Genomic DNA, 13,915 nt, shown 5'->3' with positions numbered 1-13,915 from the left:
AATCTGCATCTGTCAAATTTGTATCAAAATGTCGGGGAAACTGATGGGGTGAGGGGGGGTGGGGGGGTGAAGGGGGGGCCGTGTGAGAGTAGGACAGGGTGAAGATAGGAACTGAAGTGTAGGACGGGGACGGGGGGGAGGGGGGGGGGGGAGGGGAGATGGGGGATGGAGAGTAGGACAGGGGGAGATGATTGACGACTTAAGATAAATAAATTAGTTGACCCTGATGTTTCACGGGATTTCAAAAAATATGACATACTTTTTTTTTTTTTTTTCAAGAAACGCACCTGAATAAAGAAAGTGCACATGATATATATCTTCCAGAATTCTGACAAGGAATTCAACTATGTACGACAAAAACGGAGTAAAGCAGCAAGTTCATCTGGTGGTATATCGGTATATATCAAAGAAAATATCCGAAGATAAGTCAAATTTCTATCATGTAGCAACAGTGATCTAGTGTGGTTAATGATACCTGGGACCAACAATGACAATGATATTTACATTGGATGTGTATATATCCCACCACAAACAACGTCATTTGGTCGAGACAACACCGAGAGCATATGGGACAAGATAGACAGTCAACTGCAGTCCCTTTTTTTTTCTTTTTCTTTTTTTTTATAGTAAATTATTAATTTTTGCTTTTGCTTGTGTGTTTGTTTGATTGTTTTGTTTGTTTTGTTTTTTTTTCTTTGTTTTATTGTTTTGTTTGTTGTTTTTTTGTTTTGTTTTGTTTGGTTTTTTGTTGGCTTTTTTTTTCTTTTCTTTTTTTTTTTTTTTTTTTCGTTTTTGTCTCCTTTTCCTTTATGATTTTCTTTTCTTTTTCTCTTCGGGTGTTGGAAACTGTAAGTTTCTTTGTGCCGGGTAGGCATTTTAGTTTACTTTATTGTTTGTTTTGTTTTGTTGCTTTCACCAAAATGGACAAGGTTTACAAGAACACATGTAAAGGGGAAGATACAGCGATAATCTCTCTTCATTAACATAAATGTCTAGTATTTCGGTAATTTCAGCTAAAGTCCAGGGCCTAGGAGACTTCCAAAAAAGACGTGATGTCTTTCAGTTTCTTAAATAGAAAAGTAATTCTATTTATTTTGAAGCAGCACACGGACGCCGGACAACGTTTAAAACATTTAATAACAAAACTAAAACATTCTCAAATCAACTTCGCTAAAACAGTCGTTGAACAACGTGGTCATAGCAACGCTTCCGGTATCAAATACAATTGACTAAAAACCCAAATAGCATGCGACGTTATGTCATTAGGTAAGTCGCATTAGGTAAGTGCTACAGGGCTCCCCCCAGAACGGCGCACTGCGTTGAATGCAAACGTACCAAAATAAAACAAGTAATATAATGGATAGACTCGCTAACAACTGTCCAATATCATTTGGAAAGTATAAGCTTGGTTGAGTCTTTGAGGTATCATTAATAAGGGTAACAAGAAAATGTCTGTTCGACCTGTTCTATGTTGTAATGTTCAGACTCGGCTGAGTCGGTAAAATGTTCGATATTTCTTTGGCTTCTGCACCAGTCTTCCTGTGCGAGTTGTAACTTGTGGTGCCGGAGCATCTGACAAAGGATACTGGGTAGGTGCTGGAATGTTGCCTTGTGCATCATCAGATCTGGTAGCGCGATCAGATCCGGCAGCATCACCCGTTTTGGCAGTGCGATCTTCCTGAGGAGCATGAGGGTCCTGTGGTTCAGACACACAGGAATCCTGATTGGTTTTGGGAAAAGTTTGTGGGGAATAAGCAGGCTTGAGTCGATCCAGTGACACGCGAACAGCCTTTCCATCTTTGAAAATGTCAAAGTGTTTTTCAGCACGGGTCAATACAGGGAAAGGTCCATCGTAAGGTCTCACTAATGGGCCCTTGTGTGCGTCATGTCGAAGGTACACCTGATCCGCTGACTGCAAGTTTTTGGGAATGTACGACGCTGATGATCCATGGTGGGAAGGGGGGGAAGGGGAAAGTTTTCTAAGTTTTTCTTGCAGTTCTTGGACGAAAGTACTGGAAGGGAACACTTTGTCTGCACATGGGGGTGGAAGGAAATCGCCAGGCACTCGGAGGTTTGTGCCATAAGTGAAGAGAACAGGAGCAGCATCAAGATCTTCTTTCCACGTTGTCCGGATGCCAAGCATCACGATCGGTAGTTCATCCATCCAGCGTGGTCCATTGAGGCGAGCTTTGAGAGCAGCTTTGAGGCTGCGATGAAACCTTTCCACCATGCCGTTGGCCTGGGGGTGGTATGCTGTGATAGTTTGGGGTTTAATTCCGAGCACCATATTCAGCTCTCGCCACAGCGCACTGGTGAACTGACGGCCTTGGTCTGAAGTAATTGTGTTTGGGACCCCGAATCGCGCGATCCAAGTACGCAATAAGGCTTTGGCACAGGTAACAGCTTCTGCGTTGGGGAGAGGGATAGCTTCTGGCCATCTTGTGAATCTGTCCACGATGGTAAGCAGATAATTGCAGTCTTCTGATGAAGGGAGGGGTCCCACAAGGTCCACGTGTATGTCACCAAAGCGTCTATCAGGGGGGTCAAAAGAGGACAGTGGAGTTTTGGTATGGCGGCCAATTTTGCTAGCCTGACATTCATGACAAGCCCTGACCATGTTCTTCACATCCTTTTTGAGTCCGGGCCAGATGTAGCGTGCTGAGATAGCGCGGGTGGTGGGTTTGGGTCCAGGGTGAGACAGGTTGTGCAAAACATTAAATACAGTTTTTGTCCATGCTGGAGGTACCACCGGCCGGGGGTGGCCAGTAGAAACATCACACAGAATTTGGGTGCCATCCAGAGTGATGTCCTTTAGTTGTAGAGATCCTGGTTTGGAGCGTAAGTCTGCAACGTTGGGATCGGTTTGCTGTGCCACTGCCATTTGAGCAAGATCTACAGCAGGGATTGATGATGTGCTAGCAATCAGTGGCTCCTGGTCAGGCACAGGTGCCCTGGAGAGTGTATCAAGTACAATGTTGTCTGACCCACTGATGTGTCTGATGTCAGTTGTGAACTCGGCTATGTAGCAAAGCTGACGTTCTTGGCGAGGGGATCTGTCAGTGTTGCTTGTCAGGGCATGAGTTAGTGGTTTATGGTCTGTGAGCACCGTAAATGTTTTTCCTTCCAGGAAGTAGCGGAAATGCTGGATTGCACTGTAGATGGCCAACAGTTTACGGTCAAACGTTGAGTAACGTTGTTGGGTTGGTGTGAGCTTCCTTGAGAAGAATGCAATGGGTTTCCAGGCACCATTCTGCTGTTGTGACAGTTCGGCTCCTATGGCAGTGTCTGATGCATCCACCGAAAGTTTTGTTTCAGATTGTGGGTCGGGGTGATGAAGCATAACAACAGAAGCCAGTGCTGATTTGGCCTCCTGGAATGCAGCTTGACATTCAGGTGTCCATGTGAATTTCTTGGGTTTACCTTTGAGAGCCTCAGTCAGAGGTGCAAGGCGCTTTGCGATGCCTGGAAGAAATCTGTGGTAGAAATTCATCATTCCCAGAAAACGTTCAAGAGCTTTCTTATCAGAAGGTGTGGGAAGATCGACAATTGCGCTAACTTTTTCTGGCAGGGGTTCAATCCCGGCTGCTGAGACTAAATGTCCAAGGAAATGCAGGGAAGATTGACCAAAAACGCATTTCTTGATATTGACCACTAAACCGTTGGAGGTGAGTAGGCTGAAAATGGTGCGTAGATCGGCCTCATGTTGTTCGGGTGAATCACTTGCAACAAGAATGTCATCGAGATACACAAAACAGCAATCTAGGTCCTTCAAAACACCATCCATGAGGCGTTGAAACGCCTGAGCTGCATTTTTCAGACCGAACGGCATTTTCAGAAACTCATACAGGCCGAATGGGGTGATGACTGCTGTTTTTGGAATATCCTGTGGTGCAACTGGGATTTGGTTGTAGCCGGGAACAAGGTCAATTTTGGAAAAAAATATTTTTCCAGCAAGGTTGGCATTCAGGTCCTGGATGTGGGGAAGGGGGTAGCGGTCATCTCTAGTTATATCATTGAGTCGACGATAATCTCCGCAGGGACGCCAGCAGCCATTGCTTTTCTTCACCATGTGCAGTGGTGATGACCAAGGGGAAGATGAACGGCGGACGATACCTAGGTGCTCCATTTCATCAAACTCTGCCTTAGCAGCTGTCAATTTCTCATGGTCGAGGCGACGTACACGTGCATGCACAGGGGAACCAGTAGTGGGGATGTAGTGGAGTACACCATGCTTGTTTTCTGTGAAGGAAGGTACTAGGAGTTCAGGAAAATCCTCTACAATTGCTTCGTAGCGGTAATGAATCTTGTGTATGCCCCTTCCTGCTTGCGAGCGTGCCAGTCGTCCAGGAATCACCAGATCTCCATCCAGGGACACCAGACGTCTGTTGGTAAGATCAATAGCCAGTCTTTGGGTAGCAAAAAAGTCTGCGCCTAGGATTGGCTGAGTCACATCTGCGATCCAAAACTTTTGAACAAACGATGCGCCCTGGCCTAATTGTAATGGGATATTCCTTTTTCCATAAGTAGGAATGGCTGAGCCGTTGGCAGCAATCAAACTGGGTCCTCGAGTCTTTTTGCGTTCTGCGACACTTGCAGGGAAAACAGATTCCTCAGCCCCCGTGTCAACCAGAAAACTGCGTCCTGACAAAACATCTGCTACCATGATTGTGTTAATGTTGACTGAGGTAGCTGTTGAAAAGTCCTGAGATTCGGTGGAGCTAATGTTAGCAGCCTGTTTTTGATCTCTTTTCCACTTAGGTTGTTGTGGGGCCATTGCACAGGGTCGTCCACCAACCTTGTTTTCGCAGCGTCTCGCTTCAGTTCCGAATCGTGCGTGGTACTTGCACAAAGTGAAAGGATTTGAAGCAGCAGTGCTAGAATAATTCTTTGGTGGTCGATTAGATGTAGCTGCCACAAATGCAGGAGTTGGAAGATCCACTTCCAAAATGTGGTCAGCCTTTTCGGCCAGAACCTCAAGATCTTCGTTTGGAGACTGGGCAAGAATCTTTCGGACTTCTGGTGGCAGTTGATTCAGAAAAAGAGCTCTGAAGAGAGTCTCTGGGTTGGAATTCATCGTTTGCATGTACTGTAATAATTCTGACGGTCGTTTGTCTCCCAGACCTTGCATTTGCAGAAGGGCAGTATCTTTCTGTAGTTGTGTGGATTCAAAAGCTTTGAGTAGAGCCGCCTTGAGTGTTTCATACTTTTGGGTGTCTGGGGGGCGTTCAATTACCGCTTGTACGCGCCTGGATGTATCTGAGTCGAGAAGTTGTACCACATGATGAAATTGTGTCAAATCATTCGTGATGGGAGGTGTGTGGGTAGCAAAAACAGCTTCCAAACGAAGAAACCATGCTGATGCATTGGTTGTCCAAAAGGGGGGTGCTTTGAAGGCGACAGCTGCCACAAGTGGTTGAGGAGGAAATTTTTCTGTCTGAGATAAAGTATGTTGCCGGATGGCGTCTGCAAGTTGTGTAATTGCTTCTGTTGTCATCGACATGATTGTAATTTGTATGAGTTTGTGAGTATACGAGTGGTCGTAGCTGGTATTAGCTGGTCACTATTAGATTCTACTCACGTCGGGGTCACCAATGGAGCAGCACACGGACGCCGGACAACGTTTAAAACATTTAATAACAAAACTAAAACATTCTCAAATCAACTTCGCGGTAATCCTGCAGTTTAGAATACTAAACTCAGGGGGCCGTTCAAATGAAAAAATAGAGGTGAGATGCGCTGAGTCGAATGCAACCCTCAGCTAAGCTCTACGGCCACTCCTTGTCAATGAAACAGAGACATAATAAATAGTAAACTCAGTCGGTCACTTCCCGAGCAACTATCGGCGAGCCATTTTGATTGCTGGTGACGTGGTGTTTACGTCAAAATGGTGTGCAGGTCGGGAAGGAGTACTACTTACCGTGCATTTGATCCAGTTTCGTGGCAAAAGGAGTGGTCTTAGAGCTTAGCTGAGGGTTGCATTCGACTCAGCGCATCGAAGTCAGTCTAAAACACCTTCTACTTTTTCATTTTAACGGCCCCTGAGTTTAGTATTCTAAACTGCAGGATTACCCAACTTCGCTAAAACAGTCGTTGAACAACGTGGTCATAGCAACGCTTCCGGTATCAAATACAATTGACTAAAAACCCAAATCGCATGCGACGTTATGTCATTAGGTAAGTCGCATTAGGTAAGTGCTACAATTTTTTACAGGATACTCATTTTGTAAGTAAACAAGAGAAACAGATAAGAGCAGAGTGGGGATATGAATGTTTCTTTGTTTCATATACTTCTCATTTCAGAAGTGTGGCCATTTTGTTTAGCAATAATTTTGATTTCAAAGTCAAAACTGTAATAAGGGATGCTTTTGGAAATTATTTAATTATGATTATTCAAACTATTGAAAAAGACATCACACTAGTTAATATTTATGGACCTAATAGAGATAACCCACATTTTTATTTAGATTTAGAAAGACAAATTAAACAATTGGAATCTGAAAACGTAATTATAGGAGGTGACTGGACCTAGTTTTGAACCCACCACTTGATTATGATAATTACAAACATATTAATAATCCCAAAGCCCAAGAAAACGTGAACTGGAATTGATAGATATATGGAGAGAAGTAAATCCAGAAACACTAAGGTATACATGGAGAAGATCAAGTCCACTACAACAAGCCAGATTAGATTTCTTCCTAATTTTAGAAAATCTTTTATCACATGTAAAAGACACAGATATTTTGTTTGGTTACAGAAGTGATCATTCATTTATTTCAATAAAATTAGAATATAAGAATGATAATTAAACAAAGATTTTTTGGAAATTCAATTCATCACTTTTAAGGGATAAGAATTATGCTGAGACCATAAATTAATAGAGTAAAAGAGCAATATGCAGCATTGGTGTATAATAGACAAGAAGTGTGTATTCCTACAGAACAAATACACTTTACTATATCAGATCAGTTTTTCTTAGATACCCTTCAGTTTTATGGAAATAAGAAAAACATCAATGGAATATAGTTCTAGGAAAAACAAAAGAGATAAACAGAGAGAAAAATAATTAGAGGAAGAAATTGAGTCTTTGGAAAATAAAATAAGTAAATCAAATGAAGATATACAGCAAATTCAGGATAAAAAGGATTGTCTTGTACATCTTAGAAAAACAAAAGTACAAGGAATATTGATAAGAAGGAAAGCTAGATGGGCGGCAGAAGGGGAAAAAGTGACAAAATATTTTTGTAATTTTGAGAAAAGGCATTATATTAGTCAACAGATGTTTAATCTTGTATCTAAGAATGGAAAAACTTTAGATAAGACAGAAGACATGTTAAAAGAAACAAAAGAATATTATCACAATTTATATCACGAACGTGAAGTAAAAGATAATAATAATAATAATAATAATAATAATGATAATAATCATATAATCTAATAATAATAAGAAGAAGTAAGAAGAATCATCATCATCATCATAATAAGAAGAATAAGAATTAAAAAAAACAAAAAAACATTGATAACAATATGAAAATATGATATGATAATAATAATAAATATATTATTATTATTATTATTATTACTATTGTTGTTGTTATTATTATTATTATTATATAATTATAATCATAATAATAACAGTAATAATAATAATAATAAGAAGAAGAAGAAGAATCATAATACGAATAAAAATAAAAATAAGAATAAAAATAAGAATAATTAATACGAATAAAAATAAAAATAAGAATAATAATATAAAAATATAAAAATTATCATATAATAATAATAATAATAGTAATAATAATAATATTATTATTAGTGTTATAATAATAATAATTCTTATTCTTATAATAATAATAATCACCATCATTATTATTATTATTATATTATGTAATAATATATATAATAAGAAGAGGAAGGAGGAGAAGAATAAGAATATAATAGAAGAAGAAAAAAGAATCCTCATCATAATAAGAATAAGAATAGCAATATAATAATAATAATGGTATTTATATAGCGCTGAATCTTGTGCAGAGAAAATCAAAGCGCTTTTGCACCAGTCATTCACACGCATGCATAACTCTAAAACTGTAGAAACTAAAGACAAGGAAGGGCAGGCAAGGGAGGCTATTTTGGGAAGAGGTGGGTTTTAAGGCCAGACTTGGAAGAGCTGAGTGTGGAGACTTGACGAAGCGAAAGAGGAAGTTCATTCCAATCGCCCAGAATAAGAATAATAATAATATACTACTACTACTACTGCTGCTACTACTACTACTACTACTACTACTACTACTACTAGTAATAATAATAATTACTATATTATTATTATATTATCATTAATATTGCTATTAATATTATTATTAGTAGGATTATTATTTGTAGTAGTAGTAGTAGTAGTATATAATAATAGTAATATACACTACATCCAACTAAATACAATACATTCAACATATTACAATACATCCAACAGAATGCAACACAATGCAATACATCCAACACAATGCAACAGAATACAACATAATACACTACATCTAACACAATACAATACACTACATCTAACACAATACAACACAATACAATACATCCAACATAGTACAACACAATACAATACATCCAATACACTACAACACAATACAACACATTATTATTATTAGTGTTATAATAATAATTCTTATTCTTATTATGCAACATAATATAATATATCCAAGTCAGTACAACAGAACACAATACATCCAACACATTACAACATAATGCATTACATCCAACACAATACAACACAATATACTACATCCAACACAATACAATACATTTAACACAATGGAACAGAATACAATACACTATATCTAACACAATACAACATCCAACACAGTACAATACACACAACATAATGCAACACATCACAGCACAAAATCCAATAGATCCAACACAATACAACACAACACAATACATCCAGCACAATAGAACACAACACAATTCATCCCAAACACTACAACAAAATACAATAAATACAACCCAATGGAATAGAATACAACATAATACACTACATCTAACACAATACAATACATCCAAAACAATACAACGCAATGCAACAAGAAACAATACATCCAACACAGTACAAAACAATGCAATACATTCAACACAGTACGACTCAATACAATACAGTACAATACATCCAACACAGTACAACACAATGCAATACATCCAGCACACTCAATACAATACAGTACAACACAGTACAACAGAATATAATACACTACAACAGAATACAATACACCCATACAATACATCCATTACAATACAATACATACAATACAATAGTACACAATACAATACAATACATCCAACATAATACAACACAATACAAATCATCCAACACCATACAATACAATACATCCAACAAAATGGAACACAAAACAATGCACCCAACACAAAACAATACATACAAAACAACACAATACATCCAATACACTAAAATACAACACAATACACACAACACAGTACACTACATCCACCACAATACAATACATTCACCATATTACAATACAACCACCACAATGCAACAAAATGCAATACATCCAACACAATGCAACAGAATACAACATAATACACTACATCTAACACAATACAATACATCGAACACAATACAACACAATACAATACATCCAGTTGAGTACAACACAATACAAAGCAACACAATACAACACATCCAACACAATACAACAAAATACAATACATCCAAAACAGTTCAACACAATACAACACATGCAACACAATGCAACAAAATACAATACATCGAACACAATGCAACACAATACAACACATACAACATAATACAACACAATACAATACATTCAACATGTTACAACACGTCCAACAGAATGCAATCCAACACAAAATACGATACATCCAACACCATGCAACAGAATACAAAATACTTTACATCTAACACAATACAATACATCCAACACAATACAACAAACTACAATACATCCAACACAATACAACAGAATACAACATAATACACTACAACTAACACAATACAGGACAATACCTGCAACACAATACATCCAAAACAGTATAACAGTACAATACATCCAATACACTGTGACACAACACAATATATCCAACACAATACAACACAATACAATGCATCCAACACAGTACAATACACCCAAGACAATGCAATACATCACAGCACAATACAAAATACAATATATCCAATACTACAAGAGAAGGCAACAATACATTACATTCAACACAATAGAACACAATACAATACATCCAACACAACACAATTCATCCAAAACACTACAACAAAATACAATACATCCACCATAATACAACACAATACAATACATCCAACACAATGAAACAGAATACAACATATAACACAATACAATACAATACATCCAACACAATACAACAAAATACAATACATCCAACAAAATGGAACACAAAACAATGCATACAACACAATAGAATACATACAATACTTCCATTACAATACAATACATACAAGACAATAGTACACAACACAATACAATACATCCAACATAATACAACACAGTATAATACATCCAACAAAATGGAACACAAAACAATGCATACAACACAATAGAATACATACAAAACAGAACAACACAGTACAATACATCCATAACAGTGAAACAGTGAAATACAATACACACAGCACAATGCAACACGTTACACTACATCCACCACAATATAAAAAATTCAACATATTACAAAACAACCAACACAATACAATACGTCTAACACAATGCATCACATTACATCGAACACAATACAACGCAATATAACAAAATACAACACATCCAACACAGAACAACACAATACAATAATAATAATACACACTACATCCACTAAATACAAAAAATTCAACATATTACAATACATCCAACAGAATGCAACACAATACAATACATCCAACACAATGCAACAGAATACAATACATCCAATACACTACAACACAATACAACACAATACAATACATCTAACACAGTACAATACACCCAAGAATACTTTACATCTAACACAATACAATACAATACATCCAACACAATACAACAAACTACAATACATCCAACACAATACAACAGAATACAACATAATACACTACATAATACAATACAGGACAATACCTGCAACACAATACATCCAAAACAGTATAACAGTACAATACATCCAATACACTGTGACACAACACAATACAATATATCCAACACAATACAACACAATACAATGCATCCAACACAGTACAATACACCCAAGACAATGCAATACATCACAGCACAATACAAAATACAATATATCCAATACTACAAGAGAAGGCAACAATACATTACATTCAACGCAATAGAACACAATACAATACATCCAACACAACACAATTCATCCAAAACACTACAACAAAATACAATACATCCACCATAATACAACACAATACAATACATCCAACACAATGAAACAGAATACAACATATAACACAATACAATACAATACATCCAACACAATACAACAAAATACAATACATCCAACAAAATGGAACACAAAACAATGCATACAACACAATAGAATACATACAATACTTCCATTACAATACAAGACAATAGTACACAACACAATACAATACATCCAACATAATACAACACAGTACAATACATCCAACAAAATGGAACACAAAACAATGCATACAACACAATAGAATACATACAAAACAGAACAACACAGTACAATACATCCATAACAGTGAAACAGTGAAAAACAATACACACAGCACAATGCAACACGTTACACTACATCCACCACAATATAAAAAATTCAACATATTACAAAACAACCAACACAATACAATACATCTAACACAATGCATCACATTACATCGAACACAATACAACGCAATATAACAAAATACAACACATCCAACACAGAACAACACAATACAATAATAATAATACACACTACATCCACTAAATACAAAAAATTCAACATATTACAATACATCCAACAGAATGCAACACAATACAATACATCCAACACAATGCAACAGAATACAATACATCCAATACACTACAACACAATACAACACAATACAATACATCTAACACAGTACAATACACCCAAGAATACTTTACATCTAACACAATACAATACAATACATCCAACACAATACAACAAACTACAATACATCCAACACAATACAACAGAATACAACATAATACACTATATCTAACACAATACAGGACAATACCTGCAACACAATACATCCAAAACAGTATAACAGTACAATACATCCAATACACTGTGACACAACACAATACAATATATCCAACACAATACAACACAATACAATGCATCCAACACAGTACAATACACCCAAGACAATGCAATACATCACAGCACAAAACAACACAATTCAATACATCCAACACAATACAAAATACAATATATCCAATACTACAAGAGAAGGCAACAATACATTACATTCAACACAATAGAACACAATACAATACATCCAACACAACACAATTCATCCAAAACACTACAACAAAATACAATACATCCACCATAATACAACACAATACAATACATCCAACAATGCAACAGAATACACTACAAATAACACAATACAATACAATACATCCAACACAATATAACAAAATACAATACATCCAACACAGTACAACACAATACAATACTTCCATTACAATACAATACATACAAGATAATAGTACACAGCACAATACAATACATCCAACATAATACAACACAGTACAATACATCCAACAAAATGGAACACAAAACAATACATACAACACAATAGAATACAGTACAATACATCCATAACAGTGAAACAGTGAAATACAATACACACAGCACAATGCAACACATTACACTACATCCACCACAATATAATAAATTCAACATACTACAAAACAACCAACACAATACAATACATCTAACACAATGCATCACATTACATCGAACACAATACAACCCAATACAACAAAATACAACACATCCAACACAGAACAACACAATACAATAATAATAATACACACTACGTCCACTAAATACAAAACATTCAACATATTACAATACATCCAACAGAATGCAACACAATACAATACATCCAACACAATGCAACAGAATACAATACATCCAATACACTACAACACAATACAACACAGTACAATGCATCCAACACAATACAATACAACACAATATATCCAACTCAGTAAAACAGAATACAATACATCCAATACACTACAACACAATACAATACACCCACCAGAATACAACACAATACAATGCATGCAAAATAATACAACACAATACATCGAACACAGTACAACACAATACAATACATCCAATTGAGTACAATACAATATATTCAACACAAGGCTACACAATACAACATAATGCAATACATCCAACACAATGCAGCACAATACAATACATCCAACACAATACAACACAATACACTACATCCAACACAATACAATATATTCAACACAGTACAATACAATCCAACACATTACAACATAATGCATTACAATACAACACAATACACTACATCCAACACAATACAATACATTTAACACAATGGAACAGAATACAATACACTATATCTAACACAATACAGTACAATACCTGCAACACAATACATCCAAAACAGTATAACAGTACAATACATCCAATACACCGTGACACAATACAATACAATACAACATCCAACACAGTACAATACACACAACATAATACAACACATCACAGCACAAAATCCAATAGATCCAACACAATACAACACAATACAATACATCCAGCACAATAGAACACAATACAATACATCCAACACAATTCATCCCAAACACTACAACAAAATACAATAAATACA

Source organism: Babylonia areolata, chromosome 24 (assembly GCF_041734735.1).
Source record: "Babylonia areolata isolate BAREFJ2019XMU chromosome 24, ASM4173473v1, whole genome shotgun sequence".
In the NCBI taxonomy this organism is placed as follows: Eukaryota; Metazoa; Mollusca; class Gastropoda; order Neogastropoda; family Buccinidae; genus Babylonia; species Babylonia areolata.
The sequence above is the reverse complement of the archived record's forward strand: the minus strand, read 5'-3'. Positions refer to the sequence as shown.